Source organism: Lipotes vexillifer, unplaced genomic scaffold (genome assembly GCF_000442215.2).
Source record: "Lipotes vexillifer unplaced genomic scaffold, Lipotes_vexillifer_v1.1 scaffold685, whole genome shotgun sequence".
Lineage (NCBI taxonomy): Eukaryota > Metazoa > Chordata > Mammalia > Artiodactyla > Lipotidae > Lipotes > Lipotes vexillifer.
Window position 1 is genome coordinate 1,403,722 of NW_006771436.1, and position 25,581 is coordinate 1,429,302.

Sequence of the window (25,581 nt, forward strand, 5' to 3'; positions counted from 1 at the left end):
TAGGGAAAGTAGAAGGAAATTCAAGTCAGTAAGTTCCATTCTTAGCAGCTCTGATAAAACCATAAGAGATTAAAAAGGCTAGTGAAAAAATGATGTAGGGTGGGGAGAAGAACTGTAATTATTCATATTATTGCTTCCACAAACATTTATTAAGCACATACTCTGTTCTAGGTACCTGGCTTGTGTTAGACATTTGTGATACAAAGATGGATTAAAACCCAAATTGGATTCCTTGCCTTCAAGGAATTCAGGTCTAATGCTGACTTGAAACCTGTTGCTAGAGATTATTATAGAGTTGGTAGCACACATTCCTGGAGTTCAAAAAGTTTGTATATCTGTAGATTTGTAAAGTGACCACTATGATGGCCGATGTATCCATATAACTGTGTGTGTAAATTCTGTGTCATAAGGCATGCTAGTAATGATGCATACATCATGACTAAAATTATACATTGATACAAGAAAGTATCAAAAAAAATCCAAAGAATGTGATTCTCAGACAGCTTGCTTAAAAGCTAATGACCTATTTAAGTGAGGGCCTCAGTCATAACTATCCCACCACGACCTTCAGCTGCAGTTTCTTTCTAATTGTCTCATTCAGTGCCTATATACTGAGCACTACTACATTTACTATTCTTAGTATGAGGGATACAATGAAAAAAGACTGAGCACCTATCCTTAAAGTGCTCGCAGTCTAGAGGAAGAGACAGCCACACCATCTAACAAACGACACTGCATGATACCTCTAAGTAAGATAGTAGTAAAGGCAAGATGCAATGGGAGCCCAAAAGAGAGACCCTCTGATTAAGCTGGTTGGGGGAAACAAGAAAGGCTTCCTCAAGAAATATTTAAATATTTAAACTTTGCTTCATTTTCCCAGCACCCAGCACAGTGCCTGGCACATAAAAGGTAATTGATAAAAGTTTATTGAATGAATAAATATTCTAAGCAATGTGGGGAATTCCAAAAATATATAAAGCCCTGACTTTAAGCAGCTTAAAAATTCTAGTAGAGAGATGAGACATATACACATAAAACTGACATTAAAAATAAGGAGTTTTAATAAATAGAAGCATTAAAGTTTAAAATGCATTATTTGCTTTAAGAGTACAGAAGAACAAGGTATTGCCATGGGCTGAGGGTATTCAAGGAAGCCTTCCTGGAAGAAGGGAGATTTTAGGTACCTTGCAGGGTTGTTGTAGATTTCATGAGCTAGAAGGATGGAGGGCATCCTATAGGGAAATCCTCACTGAAGGTCAGCAAGGAGACCAATTTGGCTAGAGATTTGGATTAGGGTAGGTGATAGTAACTTATTTTACATGGAAGGTAGACTGGGGCTTAGGTTAACAGAATTTGAATTCCAAGGCTAAAGAGTTTGAATTGCATTCTATAAACTACAGGAAGTCACTGAAAGCTTTTGAGTAGTGTGTTAACATAAAAGCTATTTTTTTGTATATTAAACATTTAAGAATATCTTTATTTCCTTAAAGACATACACTTTCATCTATTTTTTTTTCCTGAAACACATTATTGTCTTGGTCTTTCGTTTTCTACTTTAAAAAAAACTTTTTATATTGACATAATTTTAGACTTACCTAAGAGCTGGAAAAACAGTACAGAAACTTCCCGTCCATTCTTCACCCAATAAAGCTGTATTTTTGAAAGATTAACCTGGTTAAAGACCAGTTAGGTCTTTAACACATATCTACGTATAACCAGACTTAACTAAGATTGCTTCTTGGATAGACTGAAAGGCCAGTCACTGAAATTAGATCATGAGCCTACATTGTAAACTTGATTGAAATGACAAGGTTGCATTTCTTCCAAGTCCTCAGCCTCAGGACAAAGAGTTGCATGTGCCGTTAGCATAAACATGAGGGATGTGTGCCTTGGACTTTGAAACAAAAGCAGCAGTGTGGCTCATTTACTTTCCACCACCAACAGCATTGCCAAGCCTGTTGCCCTTAGGAGAATGTGCCCTTTAAGACCACTCTCCCCACCACCTTCCTCACACACCACTTGTCCCACACCACCCCCAGGAGGAGAAGGTGAGGTGGTTTGATAGACTGGGCTACTTTTGCTAAAGGGTGAACAGGAACCCAGCAGCATACACAGTCGTGGCTTTCCCAGTGGTTTACATCCTCCCCCTGTGCTTGGCATCTTTAGGGTCAAGGTTCATTTCCCCCAGGCCCAAACACATCACTCTCCCTTGATTCTTTCTTACATGTGGTTGCAGTGTGATAAGAGGCAAAAATGCAGTATGGACTTTAGGACAGAAGAGGCCTCCTTTGGTTTGAAGCTGCTAGGCCTCACCACCTCAAGTGGTTGCTCCAGATAGGTGGTCTGGCCCATCTGGCCAGCATTCTTTGTGCTGGGGTTTGGGGCCAAATCCCCAGGAAATAATGAGGTGTTATTTTGCTTTTCTTTGCCATTATTCCTTCTTCAGAAACCACAGGGGGAGTGGCTGCTGTGGTCTCCAGAGGATTTGGGTATTTCTGGTCCTCTAGTCATAATACCAAGTAATAGCACCCTAAGCTGAACACAGCCCTTAACACTGCCTATTGCTTTAATTTGTATTTTATTATCTTGGTACATAGGAAGTTCTCAAAAAAAAAAAAAATTAAAGAAAAGAAAAAAGAATGCTAGTTCTCTCCCTTTTCACTTTATTATGATAAGAAAAAGGAGAGGTACTGTTCAATTGTTTCTAACTATATTTTCTTTTCTTATTTGAAAAAGTGGTTAATTCAATATAAAGTCTCAAGGACACCTGTTTGCATGAAGAGACAGAATCCTACCAGATGCTTGCTTATGTTAAGTGCCTTGAAAAAGATACATGCTTCTCCATCAAAGTAATATTTAAAAGCTTTGACAGGTATTCATTCTCAGAATGTCCTCTATGTCTATTATTCAGGCCACCGTACGTGAAGTCCCGAAAACAATGAAAAGAGTAACACTCTTAATGCAATGATCTGAGTATAGGTTAAAATAGATTAAATTATTCTGCGGATCTTGATGTGTTTTTCAGTTTCAAAGAAGAATTTGTAAGAAATTTTAAGACAAAACTGAAGTATTTAAAAATATATTTTTTAATATTATAAGGTAACTTTTTTTAAAATTTTTGTTTATTTATTTTTGGCTGCGTTGAGTCTCCATCACTGCGTGAGGGCTCTTCTCTAGTTGCGGTGCGCAGGCTTCTCATTGTGGTGGCTTCTCTTGTTGCAGAGCACAGGCTCTCGGAGCATGGGCTTCAGTAGTTGTAGTGTGCGGGCTCAGCAGTTGTGGCTCACGGGCTCCAGAGAGCAGGCTCAGTAGTTGTGGCACATGGGCTTAGTTACTCTGTGGCATGTGGGATCTTCCCGGACCAGGGCTCGAACCCGTGTCCCCTGCATTGGCAGGCAGATTCTTAACCACTGCGCCACCAACGGAAGCCCTAAGGTAACATTTTAAATGGGTAATATACTCATACAGTTCAAAATTCAAAAACTATAAAGATATATTTTTTTTTTTTAAATTATCTTTCTCACTCCTGACTGGAGTATTGTTCTTTTTGGGTTTCTTTGGCGGTACGCGGGCCTGTCACTATTGTGGCCTCTCCTGTTGTGGAGCACAGGCTCCGGATGCACAGGCTCAGCGGCCATGCATGGTCCGCGGCATGTGGGATCTTCCCAGACCGGGGCACGAACCCATGTCCCCTGCATCGGCAGGCAGACTCTCAACCACTGTGCCACCAGGGAAGCCCATGACTGGAGTATTTTTAAAGCAGGAGAAATACATTAGAAAGCCATCTTTAAAAAAAAAAAAAAAGCCATCTTTTATCTGTTTTGCATATTTGTTTGTGTTTCTGAGTAATTGTTACTATAACAGCATCTTACATTAAGCTACCTAACATTAATCAGGAGGTCAGAATTTATTGCCAAATGTTTGGAAAGCAGCCTTATGTCTATTATGTGACCCAAAATGATACTTTTTGAACTTACAAATCATGAATTCTCTTAGGGAAATCTGAAAGCTGATAAGCAAGCAACAACAGATATGCCATTATATTATACAAGCTTTGAAGTATTTTCTTTACATAAAATTCCATATAAATAATCAGAAGCAAAGTTTAGGCAAGACATTATGTATTGTTTTCCAGGGACAATAATTGCATGTATTGCTGTTTCCTACCATTATAAAAACATTTGCTAACATAAGTCCATGCCCAATATATATTTGTCAAATGAATGCTTTGAAGTACATGAATAGCAAGAAATTTAACAAAATGATGGAAACAGAACTAATTTTTCAATTCCTTTGCTAATACACTTCAGCCAAAATATTGCCTTAGAGAATCATGCTTTTAGGAAACAGGGTAAGCAATCATCCAAGCAAGATGGATAAATCTCATTTTAAAAGATAATCACAAAGAAAAAAATCCATAACTTATCAGTACCTCCTGGAGTTTAACAGCAATAGATTCCATGGAGTTCTTTCTTTTGCTCAATCTAAGTCTCTGGTAGCAATTTACACTAATTTATTTTGTTTACTTTCCCTTAGAAGACGAAGTGTGGGTGAAAAATCCTTCTTACACTGAAATCTAATTTACTTAAAGGCAGTTAAGTCAGTTTTAAGCTTCTTCCCCAGTCAAAACAACGCCTTCTTTCTTAAACTTACACCCCTGGAACTCCTTCCATCTTGCCAGATTCCAACCCTGAATCACTTTAGTTGCTCATCTATGGTACCTTCCTCAAATTTTTCATACCTCTTAGAATATGGACATTAAATGGGATCATATCTCAGATAAATATGACCAACGCCGAGCAGAGGGGAAGCATTATTCTTGATTGATATATAGTGTATCTTCTCTCCACACCATTCCAGCAATACTTTATGGATCTGGTTCACATCCCTATTATTTCATTCTAATGTTGTGGTAAACTTCTTAAAAACTCTTAATAAGAGTCCTGTAATGCTGAAGTTAAGCTAAGAAATGGGCCATGACAACAAAGAGGTCGTGTTTTTTCTCTTTACCCCTGTGTCATTCATTTGTTTCTCCTGAACTGCATTCTACCTTTTATTCATTGTTTGACTGAACAGCAAGTGACACTTTGTATTTAGAGAACACAGGAGGTCAACATCATTGCCTAATTGTTATCCAAAGACTAATGAACTTATCCTGAGTTCTGTCATCAAAATCACTGATGAAAAGAGTAAATAATCCAGTCTCCAAACCAAAGTTAATGAATCCATACTGTTTTAAAGAGTGTATTTCAACCTATTATAATAGAGTAATTGTTACGATTTTTGAAAGTTACTCACATTTCACAGCACATACCAGACTAATAAGTTTGCACAGTCCTTCAGTAAAAATCTATTAAGGGTATTAGCTGATATTTTGCATTGACTGCACAGAGACACTCAGTACACTCATTAACAGGGAGCACACATGCAGCAAAATTCCTTGCTGCAGGATAAGAGTGAAGTCAGGAATAGAATCAAAAATCTCCTAATATTCTATGCTGTGTCACTCAACTGATGAGCACATCATCTATTTCTTAAAATAGATTTCACGAAAATCAACTTAGAACTGAATCTCATTCACTTTGGGAAGGTCAAGTACCATATTTATACATAATGCTAAATTTCTAAGGAGGATCAATTTATGGGAAAAATAAGTTTAGTTCTCTGTGAGTCAGGGCATAATCACCATGGCGGTCTTGAACTGTGAGATGAACTTACTGTAGCTGAAACAAAATAGCAGAAGTCATTTGATGATGGAGACATTTTCAAGTAAAAGCTGTTCTTCTAACGAGATTATGTGGGAAAAAACATGAGCCAATGAGGATATCTGAAAGTCTGATGAACCTAACAGACTGCTTGTTCTTTCCCATCTACAGATGCCCTTTTTGTCCATCCTATCACCTTTTTGCATAGCTTGGCATTGAATAGAAAACTAAAAGAGGTAGAAATTAATTAATAATGCCAATGGGTCTCAAACTGCAAGATAATTTTCCAAAGGAAGCACATGACCATTAAAATGACTTGGCTCATGTGACTCTCTCATTTTGTACCATTATTTGTGAATATGAAATCAGGTAGACACAGTAGCCAGCAAAACAACTTATGTTTAAAGCTTGATCATGGGCATAAAGAAGAGAACCATTAGAACACCAAGATACCTCAAACAAAGGATTATGACTTTAATATTTAAAGCAACATCTATTGACAGTTTATGAAGCCATGATGTATATAACTGTAATTCACATAGATGAGTGTTTGAGAATCTTTTATTTAATAGTAAGTACTTTTTAAAAAAGTATCAATATTTTTTCTTTATTATACATCAAAACTATTATTTTAATCTTATATTTTTTATTTGCCTCTGAAAACAAACTTCACAGAACTTTATGTATATAGAGTACACATGGATTTTAAATTTGGACTTTAAGATTTATCAGTGGTTTGCAGCCAACATCATCCTCAATGGTGAAAAACTGAAACCATTTCCACTAAGATCAGGAACAAGACAAGGTTGCCCACTCTCACCACTATTATTCAACATTGCTTTGGAAGTTTTAATCACAGCAATCAGAGAAGAAAAAGAAATAAAAGGAATACAAATCGGAAAAGAAGAAGTAAAGCTGTCAACTGTTTGCAGATGACATGATAATATACATAGAGAATCCTAAAGATGCTACCAGAAAACTACTAGAGCTAATCAATGAATCTGGTAAAGTAGCAGGATACAAAATTAATGCACAGAAATCCCTTGCATTCCTATACACTAATGATGAAAAATCTGAAAGAGAAATTAAGGAAACACTCCCATTTGCCACTGTAACAAAAAGAATAAAATACCTAGGAATAAAACTACCTAAGGAGACAAAAGACCTGTATGCAGAAAACTATAAGACACTGATGAAAGAAATTAAAGATGATACAAACAGATGTACAGATATACCATGTTCTTGGATTGGAAGAATCAACATTGTGAAAATGACTATACTACCCAAAGCAATCTACAGAATTCAATGCAATCCCTATCAAACTACCACTGGCATTTTTCACAGAGCTAGAACAGAAAATGTCACAATTTGTATGGAAACACAAAAGACCCCGAATAGCCAAAGGAATCTTAGAACAAAAAACGGAGCTGGAGGAATCAGGCTCCCTGACTTCAGACTATACTACAAAGCTACAGTAATCAAGACAGTATGGTACTGGCACAAAAACAGAAATATAGATCAATGGAACAGGACAGAAAGCCCAGAGATAAACCCACACACATATGGTCACCTTATCTTTGAAAAAGGAGGCAAGAATATACAATGGAGAAAAGACAGCCTCTTCAATAAGTGGTGCTGGGAAAACTGGACAGCTACATGTAAAAGAATGAAATTAGAACACTCCCTAACACCATACACAAATATAAACTCAAAATGGATTAAAGACCTAAATGTAAGGCCAGACACTATAAAACTCTTAGAGGAAAACATAGGCAGAACACTCTATGACATAAATCACAGCAAGATCCTTTTTGACCAACCTCCTAGAGAAAGAGAAATAAAAACAAAAAAAAAAAACAAATGGGACCTATTGAAACTTAGAAGCTTTTGCACAGCAAAGGAAACCATAAACAAGACCAAAAGACAACCCTCAGAATGGGAGAAATATTTGCAAATGATTTACTGACAAAGGATTAATCTCCGAAATTTACAAGCAGCTCATGCAGCTCAATATCAAAGAAACAAACAACCCAATCCAAAAATGGGCAGAAGACCTAAATAGACGTTTCCCCAAAGAAGATATACAGATTGCTAACAAACACATGAAAGAATGCTCAACATCATTAATCACTAGAGAAATGCAAATCAAAACTACAATGAGATATCATCTCACACCAGTCAGAATGGCCATCATCAAAAACTCTACAAACAGTAAATGCTGGAGAAGGTGTGGAGAAAAGGGAACCCTCTTGCACTGTTGGTGGGAATGTAAATTGATACAGCCACTATGGAGAACAGTGTGGAAGTTCCTTAAAAAACTAAAAATAGAACTACCATACGACCCAGCAATCCCACTACTGGGCATATACCCTGAGAAAACCATAATTCAAAAAGAGTCATGTACCAAAATGTTCACTGTAGCTCTATTTACAATAGCCAGGACATGGAAGCAACCTAAGTGCCCATCGACAGATGAATGGATAAAGAAGATGTGGCACATATAGACAATGGAATATTACTCAGCTACACAAAGAAATGAAATTGAGTTATTTGTAGTGAGGTTGATGGCCCTAGAGTCTGTCATACAGAGTGAAGTAAGTCAGAAAATCAAATACCGTATGCTAGCACATATATATGGAATCTAAAAATAAAAAAATGGTCATGAAGAACCTAGGGGCAGGATGGGAATAAAGACGCAGACCTACTAGAGAATGGACTTGAGGACACGGGGAGGCGGAAGGATAAGCTGGGACAAAGTGAGAGAGTGGCATGGACATATATACATTACCAAATGTAAAATAGATAGCTAGTGGGAATCAGCTGCATAGCACAGGGAGATCAGCTCAGTGCTTTGCGACCACCTAGAGGGGGGGGATAGGGAGAGTGGGAAGGAGGGAGACGCAAGAGGGAAGAGATATGGGAACATATGTATATGTATAACTGATTCACTTTGTTATAAAGCAGAAACTAACACACCATTGTCAAGCAATTATACTCTAATAAAGATGTTTAAAAAAGATTTTATCAGTGGTTTGCTTCTATTGACTAGAAACATTTTTTTTTTAATCAGGAGAAACTAAAAGTCTTCTGCCTAACTTTCGGGGTGCTCCAATATCCAATACCACTCTATTTAACCAATCTTGTGTCCCTCCCTCCCCCCTGTTCACCCTCTGTTCTGGATGGACTACTCGGATGCAATCAAAACGTACCTCCTCCACTGTCTGTGCCTTCACTCTCATTCCTGTTCTTTCCCTTAAGAGGAATGTTCTCCTTTTTCCATGCGCTTCTTCATAGTCTATTCATTTCCGAGGTCTACCTTCCCCTCTAAGAAGCCTTTCTGGTATGTTCCTGTTCCCCCTTCTCTATGCCTGTCATTGTATCATTCAGATCTTAAGCAGGTCTCTAGTACCAACTTCACCTCTTCCTACTCTCTCTCATTCTATTCCAGGCCCACTGGCCTCCAGGCATACTCTTGCCTTGGTATCTTTGCATATACTGTTCTCTCTACCAGAAAGGCTCTTTCCCCAGCAGTCTGTGTATTCATACCTTCACCACTTGCACATATTTTCTCCAACATCATGTTTCCTAACCACCCTATTTTACATTGCAACCCATTTCCTAGATTCTCTGCTCCCTTTTCCTGCTTTAATTTTTTTTCCCAAAGCACTGGTCTGTCAGGAGGGCAGGGATTTTTGTCTGTTGTATCCCCAGGCCCTAGAATAGTATCTGGCAGATAGTAAGTACTCTAAATACCTGCTGAATAAATTAAATAAAATTACTGAATCCTAGTTTGTTGTTTTTTTTTTTTTTTTTTTTTTTTTTTTGCGGTACGCGGGCCTCTCACTGCTGTGGCCTCTCCCGTCGCGGAGCACGGGCCCCAGACGCACAGGCTCGGCGGCCATGACTCACGGGCCCAGCCGCTCCATGGCACGTGGGATCCTCCCGGACCGGGGCACAAACCCGCATCCCCTGCATCTGCAGGCGGACTCCCAATCACTGCGCCACCAGGAAAGCCCCTAATCCTAGCTATATTCTAAGTGCATGATAAGCACAGTAAATTAAATGACTATTGAAATTTATGTTCTAAGTGCCTGATACGTATTTCCTTGTTTAATCCTCACAACATCCTATGAGAAAGGTTCTATTAGCATCCCATTTTAACAGATGGAGAAAATGTAACAGACAGATCAAGTGAATTAATTACAGTTAAGCAACTAGTGTTAGTTGAAACAACAATTCTCCAAACTGCTGCTGTATGCATTGTTGAAGAATGTCTTCAAAAACAACTCAGTTTATTTTGTCATTATCATCTAAGTCAGACCTTCTCCCAACCACCTCTCCTTTGACAAATGAGAAAATGACAGTCTTTTGCACCTCATATGTCTTTTAACTTTCCCCAAATGCTCTTATATCCATTCTACCCTTACCACAAACTATGGACCCGTTACTGTAAAGAGTAAATTTATGCATGGTATACATGTCTTTCTAAAAAAGAATGTGAGGCAACTAGCTTTAGATATTATTTTCTTCTTATAATAAGAAGGGGGGGGGAGGAAAGAGGTGGAGGAAGAGGAAACGAGGAATGGAGAGGAGAAAAAGAAGAAGAAAGGAAAAAAAAAGAATAAGACTTACACTATCACAATTACCAATCAACATTAGGGGAAAGAAATAGAGAATCCAAGGCTTGGCTCTGATGTCTTTCTCAAAGTTATTAGTTAAGAAAAGCATCCCAAATTGTCTGGAACATGAAAATAAATCTATACTAAGTCTAGCTACTTAAAAATAAAAAGATATAAAAAATATGAATTGCAGGCACCTAGAAACTCCAGGACTGTGTGATCCACAGAGCCTGGCCCAGGGTCATGGTCCATAGGATGGGATGGGGGTGAGGCATAAAGCTTGGTTCAGAAGTTTTAAGTAGAAACAATAATAACAATAGAGGCTAAATGAGCTGATCTGGACCATGCACACTGGTGTGGTCATATCAGATTTTATAGCCAATAGCAGTTCTAAGTGTTTGGTGCTTCTACTATACTGCTTGTTAAATATCTTGAAAATCATCCCTGAAGCTAACATTTATTAAAGTACTTAATAAACACCAGGCACTATGTAAAGAGCTTTCATCCGCAAATCACAAGAATGGCAAGTAGTATCCCCAAGGTCACATAGCAAAGTAAGTGGTAGAGCTGGATACATACCCAGGCCATCTAGCTCCAGAGTTTGTACACTCAACCACTATTCTACTGCTCACCCAAAAACAAAAAAAAAACAAAGAAAATCTAGTTCTGCACTGCTTAAACAGATAACAGCATACTGTTAGATAAACCTGAGCATTTTTGTAACTATATATTTATCCAAAAGACTGAAACCATTCTTTCGTCTTTGTTTGTTTGTTTGTTTGTCTGTTTTGCAGTACACGCGGGCCTCTCACTGTTGTGGCCTCTCCCATTGCGGAGCACAGGCTCCGGATGCGCAGGCTCAGCGGCCATGGCTCACGGGCCCAGAGGCTCCGCGGCATGTGGGATCTTCCTGGACCGGAGCACGAACCCGTGTCCCCTGCATTGGCAGGCGGATTCTCAACCACTGCGCCACCAGAGAAGCCCTTAACAATGGTTTTTGCCCTTTAAATAATCTCAAACCAACTCCTAGAAGGCATGAGTTTTATGTTATTTATCTCCAGCACAGTGTCTGTAACATAGTAGAAGTTTGATAAATGTTTACAGAGTAAATGAGTGAATGAGAGAACAAATGAATGGAGTGACTGGAAGTTTATTTTTACATCTTGTCTAAGAAACAGCACTTTCTAAGGACACAAGACACCTTGGCTATAAATGTAGGCTTAGACAAATTATGTATTAGTTATTAAGTGTAGCCAGCTAAAAGTTTTCAGATTGGAAGTTAAAATAGTAAAAAGCAAAACAAAACAAACCCCCCCAAAACACCATGTTAAATAAGAGTATATAAAATAAACCTTAAACAACTCAGCCTCCCTTTCCAACATAAAGTGGGAAATTAAGTTGTGAAAGGAAAAGTTTTAATCTATTCAAGTATATAATCAACTTGATTTTGTAATCTTGATCTCATGTTTGTTTTTTTTCCAAAGCACAAGGCCCACTGAATTCAGAAATGCAGGTTTGTTACTCCTTAACATGGGTATGTATGATCGGGTCACGTTTATTAAAGGGAAATGACAATTTGAATGATTGGTCTTTATATTTTAAATGTTAACATTTTTATTATTCACAATCTACTTTACCTTAATCATGTTTATTCTTCCTTAAATGCCAACTTCATAATATATTTAAATTATATAAATTATAAATTATTTATACTTATTATTTAAATTATAAATATATAAGGGCTACTAAATAGAAAACTAAAAAAGAATCTCCAGAATATTTTTCTGAAAATTAAAACAGTTGAACCCTCTTACTCCCAACTAGCCCATCCATACACCTATTCATATCAAGTTTTATATAGCTAAATTAAAACACTACAGTAAAATTCCCCTATCCCTAAAAGGGATGATCTAAAACAACCAAAAACAGAGGGTTTTTCTGCTTTCTTCCCTTTCTCACTCTCAAAAGAATGTCTGCCTACCAAAAACCAGAATGAGGCTTTCGTTTTAATTTCAACTAAGACAAATGTTAGAGTATTACTACTCATCAACAGGAAGCAAAATTACTCATCCATTCCACTGAGGTATCTAAGACTAGAAGACTCAACATATTTTCTCCCTTCTTAAAGGATCCTATGTGACGGGATTAAATTTCACAAATTCCAAAATACATTTACGATGCAGGATTTTAAAATTTAATCCCTTTGCTATTCACTTTAGTTTTAAACAGCTTGTTTATCTTCTTCCTGCTAGCACAAAATGTGGTGCAGAAATGGAAACCAGATTTCTTTATGTAGTGAATTTCATGTGGTTTCCACATTTCTCCTGGCAGTCGTTTCCCAGCAGACATTCATCTAAAAAATTCTTCCTTGAGTGATTTTTAAGTAAGATGGCATCTGTAGCATTTTGTGGCACATTCTAAGCACACTCTCAAATGCACTACAAATGGCCTGTGCATTATGGCATTCTGCATTGCAGTTTACATTTAAAGTCTTTGTAAAGGTAAATAAAGACGTTAAAAATGTAATTAGGAAGGTGATTTTGGGTGGCCTTGATTCTTACTTAAGAAGGAATCTCCTTTCTTTGACTCTTCACGTTCAGGAAAATCTCAGATTGATCAATATATGTTTATTAGCCTGATTCCATTTGGGAAGCCATTGTGCAGCACATAGCAACTATAGGTGTGGCCCCTGCCCTCAAAAAGTTTATAATCAAGTGAAAAAGATGAGACATAAATGCCAGAACAAGTCAAGCAACAGTTTGAGAAGAATCAGCAGAGCACAGACAACAAATGGATGAATGAATGGAATGGACAATGAGGTCTATAAGGCTATCTGGGAATACCTGATATGCAATATTCTCTGGAGCCATGAGAAAGCCGATTTAAAGCAAAATGGTATAGGGAATTTTCTGGTGGTCCAGTGGTTAGGACTCGGCACTTTCACTTCCGTGGCCCAGGTTCAATCCCTGGTCAGGGAACTGAGATCCTGCAAGCCGTGAGGTGAGGCCAAAAAATTAAAAAATCACTGCCTCTGAAGAAGATTATTTTAAAGGCCACCAGGAAGTATAAAAACAATTTAGTTTAGTTTTGGAGCTATTTGTTTTTAAGCAATGCATACGCAGGATTAAATTTATCTGATTGAAAATTCAAGGAGAAAAACCAAAATCTCGTTAAACAGTCTAACACATATTTTTACTGGTAGCTCAATTCCAACTCTGTTTCCTAAAGAAGAAATCAGGAAGAACTGTGGCTGGTGAGGAGAGGGAAGAGCTACAGAAAGTCTCACACTGAGCAGAGGAAGGGCAGAGAGGGAAAACAGAACAGTAGGAAAGAGGAGGAGAAGAAAGGAACAAAAGTTAATAATAAGCCTATTCTCCTGAATGCCCTTTGATCACTTTGGTAGACATACAGTGTGGTACAATAACACATACCACTGCCTTCTGACACAATAAATAGTTTAACTAACATTCTCAGATCTTCCTCTCCTTAGACATTCAGCAACACCACAAAAGTTACCAAGGGTGGAAACGGTATCTGCTAAAGCGCCACAACCACCGGCCGCAAGGCGGTGCCGTGACAATTCTCCAAGCTGTTGCTATATGAATTGTTGAAAAAGTCTTCAAAAGCATCCCAATTTATTTTGTCATATTATCTAAATCAGACCTGCTCCCAAGCACCCCCTCCCAACCACCTCTCATTTGACAAATGAGAAAATGGCAGAGCTGAACTAGAAAATCAGTCAATTTTGGTACTCCTTCTCTTATACCTCAGTTGTATCCAAGAAAGCTAAGGTTTAAATTAACTTCAAAGAAGGGGAATTTGTACAAGAAAGATGAAATTTTGAAATCAAATACAACTAATTTAATCTCTATGAATACTAAATCACCAAACATCTTCTGCTCTAGGCACTGAGCAACTTGGCTATAGTTGGCTATAGCAGTTTCACTATAAATGTTAATTTGAAACTTCTATTGATGTAGGTAAGCAAAGAGAACTGTATTATGGAAATCTTACAAAGAACAGTTTTTCACAGGGTCTTTCCAAACAGATTCCATCAGTATGCACATACACAAAAAACTCACTAAAAGTCTCCTATACTTAATGTGAAGGAAATATGTACCATGGGAATGATAGTTTTTAAGTGGGGAATTTGGGGAATTCCCTGGCAGTCCAGTGGTTAGGACTTCGTGCTTCCATTGCAGGGGGTATGGGTTCGATCCCCGGTCAGGAACTAAGATCCTGCAAGCTGCACAACCAAGCCAAAAGAAAAAAGAAAAAGAAAAAAAGTGGGGAATTTGATACATTCAGAAAACCCTGCATATACATACAACAGACAAATGCACTGAAAATGATACAGTATAGGAATGCAACAGAAGTGGCATTCATCTAAATGAGTCTGAATATACAAAATACTGTCGAAGCAAAATAAAATTAAACAATAATAAAATGAAGTTAGAATTGACTTTAACATATTGGACCAATCTAATTGCTCATAACCAGTATGAGCATTACTGGGAGACTAACACCAATTATTTTATGATCTGAAGGCAAAGGTGGAACTAAAATGAAGATTGATTTAGAAAGCAGGCAGGGCAAAATTTACTGGAAAATAAACTCCCATTAGCTTTCTTGTCCTTTTTAATGGTTAAAAAAATGAGGGAGTCAACTTTCTAAAAATTAACCAATTGAAATGTAGTACTGAAAATTTCATGGACTGAAATCATGAAATAAGGGAGGTAAGTACAACTATCTTCACACTGGCTTCACTACTGGCAGAAGGCACTTACTTTTAGAAAAATCAAGAGTCCTCTTAAACAGCTTATTCTGGTTCTTGTTTTCCCTGTTTAGAAAACTTGAAGGAAAAAAAAAAAAGAACTTTAAGTTCTTCTCATTCTTTGATGAGCTTCTCAGTAATAATTTCATGAGGCCCTGAAAATGCAGAGTGAACTCTAAGCATCATCTCCAGTGAGTTGATGCACACAATGGGCCGGACAGCACCTGAGACTACCCTCAAACACTTTCAGTGGAGTCCAGATCCCTTGAAGAAAACAAACTATTTAAAAAACTACTAGTTCCCCAACAAAACAAGCCAATATTTCAAAAGCAATCATAATCCATTCTAGCCAATAAAGTCCAAGACTAGTTCTTTCTTGAAAAGACTAAGGTGAAATGGAAATGAAGCAGCATGCACTGAAGGAAAACAGTTTGTTACAAGGCGGAGGGTTGGGAGTAAATTGTTACCAAACAAAACAAAACCAATACTACACAAAGTGTGTGTGCAGTTTTTAAATGCAGTCAGTGATAGCTCCACCTGTAGAGGAATCAATCCCCTTAAAATGTTGCATTTGCAAAATTACAAAGGCATTTACTACCTAATTTTCACTTGTTAACCTTCAACTGGTGCTATAAAGCTCTGGCAGGCACAATTTTTTAAAAAAAGAATGAAATGTGCACACACTGAAACTAACGTCTAAGATTACAAAAATCATTCACGTGCTTTAGCTTTTAAAAAGGGAAAAGAATTGATTTTGATGTTGGTAATTCTCATATAGAGATCTGGTTTAGTTTAAAAGTATATATAGATATAGATATATAAAAATATTTATAAATTATATAAATATTTACAAAGTATATATACACACATATACATAGATGCACTTACACGTTTATGCATGTGTAAACACATGTGTTTTAATATATACATGCAAAACTATAATAAAAGCAGATACACTCAAAGGACTGGAAGGTCATTACTGACTTTTCAAAGAGATTCTCCAAAAGGTTATCTTAAGGAGCCTCTCCCACTACAGTGGTTTTTAAAAAACCCTGTTGTCTTTCTTTCAGAATCAAGTATTTTCTTCTATTTTTACTTGTTTTACACACAGATGATTTATTTACCCAATGAGATTATAAACACCTTGAGGAAAATAACACTTTCTTCCTGAACAGTACTTGCTGTTGCTTGTGCTTTGGAGTCACAGGACCTGGTTTTGAATAGAGGATCAGTAACTGAATCAAGGTGGGGGCCTGCCTCTGCCCTCCCAGCAGTACCTAAGCTGCATGAGGCCCTCCTGTGCGCCAGGCACTGATCCAAGCTTTTCTCACACATTACCCCTTTTAGTCCTCAGAGAAACCCTATTTTACAGATGAGGAAACTGGAGCTCAGAATACTGTAGTTAAACGATTGCCAAGGTCACCAAATAATGAGTTGTGAAGACAGGATTCAAACCCACGCCCTCCAGCTCCAAAACCCTCATGCTGCACTGCCTCCTGCTTCCACTTCATCTGCAGCCTTGGAGAAATCCTACCTTTCGGGGTTGTTGGATTAAATTATATCACATGTGAAAAACTAGCATAGAGGCCTGGTATAAAATAAGTCTCAAAAAAAAAAAAATTAAAAAGAAGCAAAACAAACCTTTAAAAATGGAAAACAGTACACTTTCCTTTCTCTACAACTTTTGCACTGTAGTCCTGGGAGTCAATGAAGTTACATAATCTGATTCTGCATGGCAAATTGAAGCAACTTTTGGTTAATATGCAAATAAGTGCTTTCATAAAGATATGTGATTAATAGTCACTTGCAACATGGAAATAACCTTTCAACATGAACTAATTTATACCCCAAGTGCTTTCATTTGTCTATAAAAGTAAAGCAAATTCTCATGGTGGCATGAATAGAAGTATTTTAATATGGTCTCATATATCCCTTAAATAAATTATCTGGAGAATGAACAGAATTGGGAAGCCAGTTAAGGTAACTATAATATTCTCAACTAAACAGATTTATGTCGGATTTAACCCTTTTAGCAATTCAAATAATTTGTGTTTCCCTTCTGAATATACCAAAAGATCATAAATCCTAAAATAAAGATACTGTGCCATGTATTATGCAGGTATGTGTATCATCACTTAAAGACTTGGAGCTTCTGTAACAATCTGCTGCATAATTGCAGGTATTCTGGATAAAGCAGAAAGCTCTCTTCACACACATATTTCCTTGTAGCCAATATGCTTCACTTGCACCCCTAGCCACAGAAAGGATACTTTTTCTACCCCTGCAAAAACGTGCTTTCTGAGTCTTTATGTGATGCACATGCAGATTTTCTTTCCCTTTTTGAAACCACGCATGCTTGTTTCTGAGTCGTACTAAGGAAATAAACTATTGGTGATGCCAAAAGACATCAGGAGTCAATATTCTAAAATTGTCAGTGACCCGAGTACACCATATTTCTCTTGTCCAAGTGAGCCAATACTCATTTTAAAGTCTGATTGTAACGTGGAATTCAATAAGAGTCCATAGCACATAGCATTCAGATGATGCTCGTCAGCTTTTGGGGGCTGAAGCAGGCAGCAGACTGCATTCCTAGTACGCTCTCACTTAAAATCCGCCTGAAAAGGCCAGCACCAATTTTCCAACCCCTTTATCTTGCTTCCCCCTAAAGATTTCAAGACAGTACTTCAAATTTTACTGGAGTCATAAATCATATATTTACCTTCATGCAACTGGTTTTCAATAGAGCCAGAGTTTGTAAGGTTTGTCTGCCGGATGTATTATGTTACTGGAATATAGAAATGGCTGCTGTGCACGCCAGTGGTTAGTAAAACTCAAAGACGTAACATTATCTTTCTCAATTGATTTGAGGAAAGAATGTTCATAAAATATATACTGCTTTTGGTTAGGGGCTGATTTCTAAATAAACAGACTCAGCAATGGAAATTCTAGAGACGGGCAAAACAAAACATGCATTAGTAAATGTACGTTTTAAAATCAACTCTCTCACAATCTTTGCCATTTTGCAAGCTTTTTGAAGATTGTAAAATCAGTTGCATTAAGCTTATGATTTATAGCTGTTCTAATTTAACTTCTTTTTCAATTGGTGAAAGAAAATCTGTTAACTCTTCTGGACTATTTCTCCTCTATTTTACAGCCTCTGATGTTGCATCTCTGGCTAAGAAGGCACTTCTCTGCAGTGATCTGAAGGCAGCCATTTGTTTGAGAATCAGGGAAGGAGAGAAAAGGGGAAAGCTTTGCTACAACAAATCTCCCAGTCCTTTCAGGCCCTGACAAAATAGGAAATGCTGGCAATCAGAAGACAGCATTGCCTCCAATTAAAAAAAAAAAAAAAAAAAAAGTGCTAATCCACACAACATAAAGCCAAACTAAGTGGGGCTATCTTCCCTAATTTGCAATGAACTGGGGTCAACTAGATTTTTATCTCAAATACAAACTGGGAAGGAGAAAACAAGAAGAGAGGAAACACTACATCTTGGTTAGATCCTGCTTTTCACACAAGATGGTATGACCGATAGTTACACAGGATGCGTCCAGAAGATTAGAAGTCCAAAAATAAGCAAGGAATTATGGCTGGCCCAATGTTCACAACTATTTCTAAAAGAACAGTGCAATCTGATACATAACGGTAGTACACATATATAAATGTTAAAACTGTACCATGTTTTCCATTTAAGATAAAAAATAAGACAGGTTTAATTCTTGAATTACTATCATGACAAATGTTTGATCAGAAAACACATGCACACTATGTAGCTTTTACTCATTCTTTGATAGTTTACTAAATGGCCTACTTTAGACTAGTTAAAGAAAGTATAAAGACACCATTCCTACCTTCAATTAACATATTCTATTTTGGGGGAAAAATCCAAATATGTGAAATAGTAACAACATTTCAGTATAAAACTAAAAGAAGGCAGAAGATAATTGACAAGTTATTAACAGGAAATGTAAGTGCTATACAAATTCAGTAGAGGAAAAAATTTATCTGTGTGGGCTGACAATATCCTTCTGAGCACAGGCCTTTGACTTAGAAAATTTTGAGTTCTTCTATTTACTGTAATTCCACAAAGCAATATGCTTAACCTCTCTGAGCCTCAATTTCACCATCAATAAAATGGGAATGATGGTAATGTTTACCCCATAAGGTTATTATAAGAAATGGATACATTGTATATGAAAGGATTTGGGCATCTATAAAGAAGCTATAAAATGACCATTGAGAAGGTGGTAAAAGGTATCACATCAAACTGTTACCATTAATTTGAAAAAGCAGAGAGGGTCAGGATGTTGGAGGGAAAGATTATTAACTTTTTCTTTACATACTTTCTATTATTTGAACTTTTATAATGCTCATGCACTAGTCTTGTAACAAAAAAATTAAAGCTACATAAATACTATCTGAAGTATGCATACCTGGATGTCACAAAATATTCTAACTGTAAACACTGGTAACGCTGTTCCTTTATAAATACATAGAAACGAGACTCAGTCCTGGTTTCAATTTGAGAATTTCTAAAATTATAAAAATTCGCCAAGCTTGGGAATGATAACCAATTGAAACAGTGTTTCCTATCCATGACATTTCCAAAAAGAGCAAATTCTGTAGTCACCCAAAACCATCCATTGATTCAAACAATCACTTCGGTCAATACATTTTGAAATAATCAAGGTAAATAACATTAGTTCTCAAAGGCAAGCCTTTGTCATGTCTAACTTTGCTTTTTAGAGCCCATCACATTTTAGATATTTAACTGGTAACTTTACAGACATAGAAAAGTCCTTAGGCCATTTCCAAGTGAATGCCAAGGGCTTTCCATAAAGGCCTGGCGACTTTTTAGATTGAACTTGATCACAGATTAGCATTCCTAACATTAGAAGTAAGTGTGAGCTCTTTGAGGGCAGGAATCATATCTTTTTCACCTTAATGTCCGTCCCTGGCCTTGTGACTAGCACATGAGCAGGCGAGAATAAATATTTGTTGAACTATCTGGAAGAAAGATAACTCTAAAACATTTTCCTCACTTGGAAGCCCAATGAGACGGGCATATATGCTAAGGGGAACACAACCTTTACAGTTGTTTCTGTAGGAAAATCACTTAAAATGCTTCAAAAGCAGTAAAGGTAAGTATAAAATTGAGTTCCTTGAATAAAATGTCATAAGAACACCTATTTGAGAAACAGATCTCTCCTATGTTTGAAAAAGTATAGATGTGTGAACTAAGATGAAATCATGGAGCAGGCTGATCAGAATCACCTTTCATCTGCCTTACAAAAATTCCCAAGGCATGTTTCATCAATATAAATAGAAGAGGGCAGAGGAAAGGCTTTCACTATTTGTGGCAGGAACAAGCCCACACCTGGAATGCTGGATTCCTGGCTGACTATTGTCCCACTGGCTCATGGCTCCTCTATGATGATTCCTGAATAAACATATAGATACTCAAAAAAGACAGAGTTGGTATCCACATGTAATAAGACTATTAAGTAGTATATAGTCACACTTGCATATTTACAGTATTGTGTAATAGTGTAGAGCAGTGACAGGGAAAAAAGGAGTTGAGGCACACTGGGCTTGCTCAACCACTATGGAATAGGCCCTGAAAACACAAGTATGGAGGCAGAAGTACAGTGATATCAAGTAATTCTTCTGAATTTCCATTTATAAGTTAAATCTCTCTATGAATGATATACCTAATGCTAATCTCTTAGTTCCATCCTAAACTGCTGGATAATTCATTTTTATCTTATTTAATCTTCCTCCCCAGGTGAGCAGGGCTTATAATAACTTTTGAACACTTTAATGGTATGTTAATTCAAGAGAAGACATTTAATGAAAAGCAAATGCTTTAAGACACTTCTCACTTGAAGCTTTTGGAAATATTCAACCCAACACATTTTAAAGAGAGAGATTTTTCTGCTTCTAAAAAGTATTGCAGAAGGTCAGTAGAAATGAATTGCTTTGGCTGTAATTCTTTAAAGAATTCTAAGTTTCTTAGTTTGGCTACTCAAATTAAATTTGGAAGCTACCTAGAAATTTTTTCACATTTTGATCTCTAGAAGGGCTATTAATCAAGCTCTTGTTTGAGGCAACTCGAACTTTAGTCAGAATACTATTGAGTGGAAGTCAGAGAGCTGTATAATCAGAATACGCAACAGTATATATAATTGAAAACATCACCAAAAGAAGAAAAGAAGATGCCAGCAGACTGGCATCTATGTTATAACATGTTGTCAAGCGGTGCTTGGCAAATTTCAACAGATTTAATTAACCAGCGATGAAACTAAGCAGTAGAATACCATTAAAACAAAAGTATTAACACAGAATCAGGAATTACCAGTGAAAAACGGTGCTGCACCTAGTAGCATGGATCTACCAGAGGCAATTTGTTAGGAGACCAGAGTCATTATTTCATAGTGGAGGCTTGAAATCAAAACTTTTAAGTTTCTTTAGGTCAAGCTATAGCACAGCATTCAGAGAGCCAGCCAAAATAGCTGAGGAAGGCCACATGTGGAACTAATTACTCATGGAGAGGCCATGACAAAGAACATTTCTCCAGACTTTTCATGGGGGCTTCACTTTCAGGAAGTTGCTATAATTACTGTTCAAGTCTAGATCAGCCTGCAAGCCGCTGACAGATCCAACAGACAGGAGGAGGAGGGAAAGATTGTCAGAACCAATAAGAGACTTCTAATCTTTTTTATTCAACAAAAAACAGAACTAAAAAGTGGGGGGGAGGGAGAGAGGGAGAGAGGGAGAGAGGGAGAGAGGGAGAGAGGGAGAGAGAGAGAGAGAGAGAGAGAGAGAGAGAGAGAGAGAGGAAAAAAAAAAAAAGACTTATCTGCCCTTTCTGAAGAGTGAATTACCAGAAAATAAAGTACCACAGGAAAGCTCAAAAAAGGTTTCCAAATGAGCTCTGGCTTCCAGAGTTCAACTTTCTGTTTACTTTTTTATCTACCCTCTATCTTCAAATTACTTTTCTAGCCTGGATCGGACAGCAAATTTGTACTTCTACACTAACTCACTTTCAGTTGGCCACAGCAGAACTGTACATCTCGACTCTTTTTTTTTCAGCTTTTCCATACTGGGGCCCACTTCCTGCCCAGTTGAGGAAAAAAATCTGGCCTGAAGATGAAATGACTGCTTAACATTACACTAAAACATCTGGTACCATTTTATGCACAGACCCATGTCTGAGAGCAGGCGATTCTAGCGGTCTCTCCAGCGGCACAGCGCATACCCAAACCTCCCCAGGGTGACATCATCCCATATATGGACTCTCCAGCCCAGCCCTCCCCCTTTTCCTGGTCCTAAATTCATTGCCAGTTCCCCAGTCTGCAGCAAATGTGCCACGTCAAGACTGGAAATCACAGCCCTTGAGTCTCAGCCGGGGCAGCAGAATTCAGGGGGGGAAGCCGAATGCAACCCCTTTTTCCCAAAGACCGGAGAGGATTTTAAGTACATAGATGGAAGCTTCTGGAGATCCTGCTCCGTCGCCCCAGTGTTCAGACTACCTGTTCAGGACAATGCCGTTGTACAGTAGTCTGCACATTGGTTAGACTGGGCAAGGGAGAGCAACGCCATGGACAGCTGGGGACAAAAGTTGCTGTTTCCGAGGAGAAGACATTTGTTTGCCCCTTTTTTGAATCTCATATCCAGTGTTTTTCTTCACAGGTTTTGCACAGTAGGGACCAGGAAGCCCTCGGGACACTGCCGAGAAAGGACTGCTCGAGGGAAGACCTGTGGGTAAGGCCTTCTTGACTGCTCACCTGGGCTATGACCAGGAGAGCCTAGGTGGGGAGCCAATGATTTGCTTTCACATGTGAGAGAAACTGAGGTATCTGCATGACAGATAGGTCTGCATTTAATTTTAAAAGAGCAACAATGTGTGGTACATAGTGATTTACTAGATGTTATTCAATTTCTGAAGAGTTTAACTATTTTCTTAAGTTTAAAGGTTTTCCCACTTCAAAATGAAATATGAAACACACCCCAAACACTTACGAATAATTTAATGAGGCTGGTTTTCAATTGTTGAAATTGATAATCCAGAGACCTAAAATCTTATTCGAATGAGGGCTGTAGTATAACTTTTAGCATCCCAGGATTGAATCCATTTTGCCCCAAAGAATACTTGCTATTATTAAAATGCTATATGAATAGTGCTTTTCTTAAATTTTATATAATATAAACATCAGAAATAATAGTATCTAACAATAAAAGAAGAGGCTGCCAAGTTTTTGCCTACCAGACAATGCAGATGGGAATGGTCCAGAAAAGAGCACCAACCCAGAACTTATTGAGTCAACAATAAATAAATCGGAGAATAAAAACCTCTATGTTCAGGTATCACAATATATATCCTTATATTGCATTTTTTAAAAAAATCCAAGAATGGTTGATAACTGCTGGTCAGCTGAGCCCTCGTGGCTATATTTTACAAGGCTTCTACTTCTCTGAGCACTTAAAATGATAAGGTACTTTGTCTAGAAACCCACTGATAAAAAAGGAATTTGTAAACGAAAGCAAAGTTTTCTTTGGTCAGTTTCCAGCTGTCCTGGGGGTGAAGGAGGGTGGGAGAGGGGGAGGAAGGTGGGAGGGAGGAAAACCCTCAAGCTGAATGAAATCCCAATAGAGAGAATAATAGAGAAAGTCTGGGTTGCAATATGATCCATGCTGAACTTTAGAGATGGGTTCCTTAAAGAACGTTCTGGAAAAAAATGTTACTGCCTCAACCCCCATTTATATCTACCCCCAAACAATTCTATATAATGAAAACATCTGTTCTTTAGGCTTTTGTGTGAATCTAACCCCTTTTGTCCTCCTTTAAATTCTGTAAAGTTACATTGGTTCCTTAACAAATCCTTTTCTAAATCATATATTTTGCAACAACAATTCAAACATTGTCACAAGTTCTCTTTGGCAAAACGTTTTATTACCAAAGATTCCCCAAGTTATCTTTGGTCAAGACAATTTATTTTAAAAATTACCCCTTTGATCATTCCAAAACTGGTACAAAAGTTTTCTCTTTTATTCATGGTTTTTAGTTAAAATATAAAAAGCAAGGATTTATTTTAGCTATTTTCTCCAGTTAGATGATACAATGTCATCCTTTTTTTTTCTTCTATTGTATCTTGGAGGCTTCCAGATTAATTATTTTTAATAAAACAAGTAAGATTTTAAAACTCTATATAGTTTTTTTTACATAGGAAAATTGAAAAAAAATCTATTAGGTAACTTTATGGGAGCTTATTTTTTTAAGAAATATATTTTTACTAATTGATATAGTTACTAAAGAAGATAGCTATAAGGTACTTTGGCAATATTTAAGATTTTTCAAATGTGGGGGTTTTGTTTGTTTTTTTACTCCATAGAAATAACTCAATTTCTTAACTTGCTTTAATTTCATGTTTATTTAATTTAAATGTCTTTCTTCATATTAAGTGGTCTTTTTGTTTTAATGAAACAAACCCCCACTGGTTCCTCACCTATTTTCTCCCTCAGGATTACTTTTAGTCTGGAGACAGAGGGGACCCGACGGTGTCCTTGGCATAAGTACAGGAGTAGGAACATAAGAATTAATTTGCAAAAGGGATAGCGGAGGAGCCCCTGCACGTGCTCAGTGAGCTCTGGCAACTCATTTTTAATGCAAACTTTTAACAAATGGGAAGGAATAGTACGTCTTTTTAAATTCATGAACTAAGTTAAAAATCAAAAGTAAAAGCTCACTTTATAAACCACTGCTGACTGAAGGAAGGATGGTAGTTTATGCGCTGGTATACATACTAACGTGTATACACACACATATCGTAAAATAACCTTATCTATTTCCAGGGTAATTAGAATAATGTTTAACTTTCTTTTGATATTACTTTGTAAGGAAATATACAAATGTTTTAGGGATCATGGGATCTATTCCAGAGGAAACTAACCAACAATGAACAACTTCTACTAAAACTACCCCTGGATGTAATGGTAAGTGTAAGTATTAAAATTAAATATTGTACATCATCAGAAAGAGAAAATTGCAAGGCCTGTCCAAACTGTACTTCATAGAAACTTAGTAGTTATTTTGCATTTTAGCGCATGGTGATTGATAAGTTAGACCAGGTACTGAGTTAAAAGGAAAAATTTTTCCGCTGAGAAGGAAATTCAGAGCCTTAGTTTTAACACCATCATTTCTTAATTGGAAAAGGATCAACATAAAACAGTTTATTTACATTTTCAACTCCCACTGCTTTTTTAAGCCATAGATCTCAAAACCAAAGAAAATTTATTTACAGTGGGGCAAAATTTCACACTGGTCACTTTCTTGAAATTAGTTAATAGGTTTAATGTCCTTCCTGCTTGGTATTTGAGCTTTCGGCCAAGATAATGTGTTTATATTTTTTAAAAACCAAAATATACTATCTACCCCCACCTCTCACCCTACAGACCACCCAAGTTTTTCACTTAGTGGGAAAG

The 25,581-nt window shown here is 37.2% G+C and overlaps 1 protein-coding gene and 1 non-coding gene across 5 annotated transcripts in view; one reads left to right on the plus strand and one right to left on the minus strand.

Annotated features, from left to right (window-relative positions):
• The window catches only part of DNM3 (dynamin 3), a 599,000-nt gene that overhangs the window by 253,711 nt on the left and 319,708 nt on the right, over positions 1-25,581 (minus strand). The window lies entirely within an intron of this gene.
• TRNAE-UUC (transfer RNA glutamic acid (anticodon UUC)) lies at positions 13,231-13,302 on the plus strand. The gene has a single exon. It is a non-coding gene; the product is annotated as a tRNA-Glu (tRNA).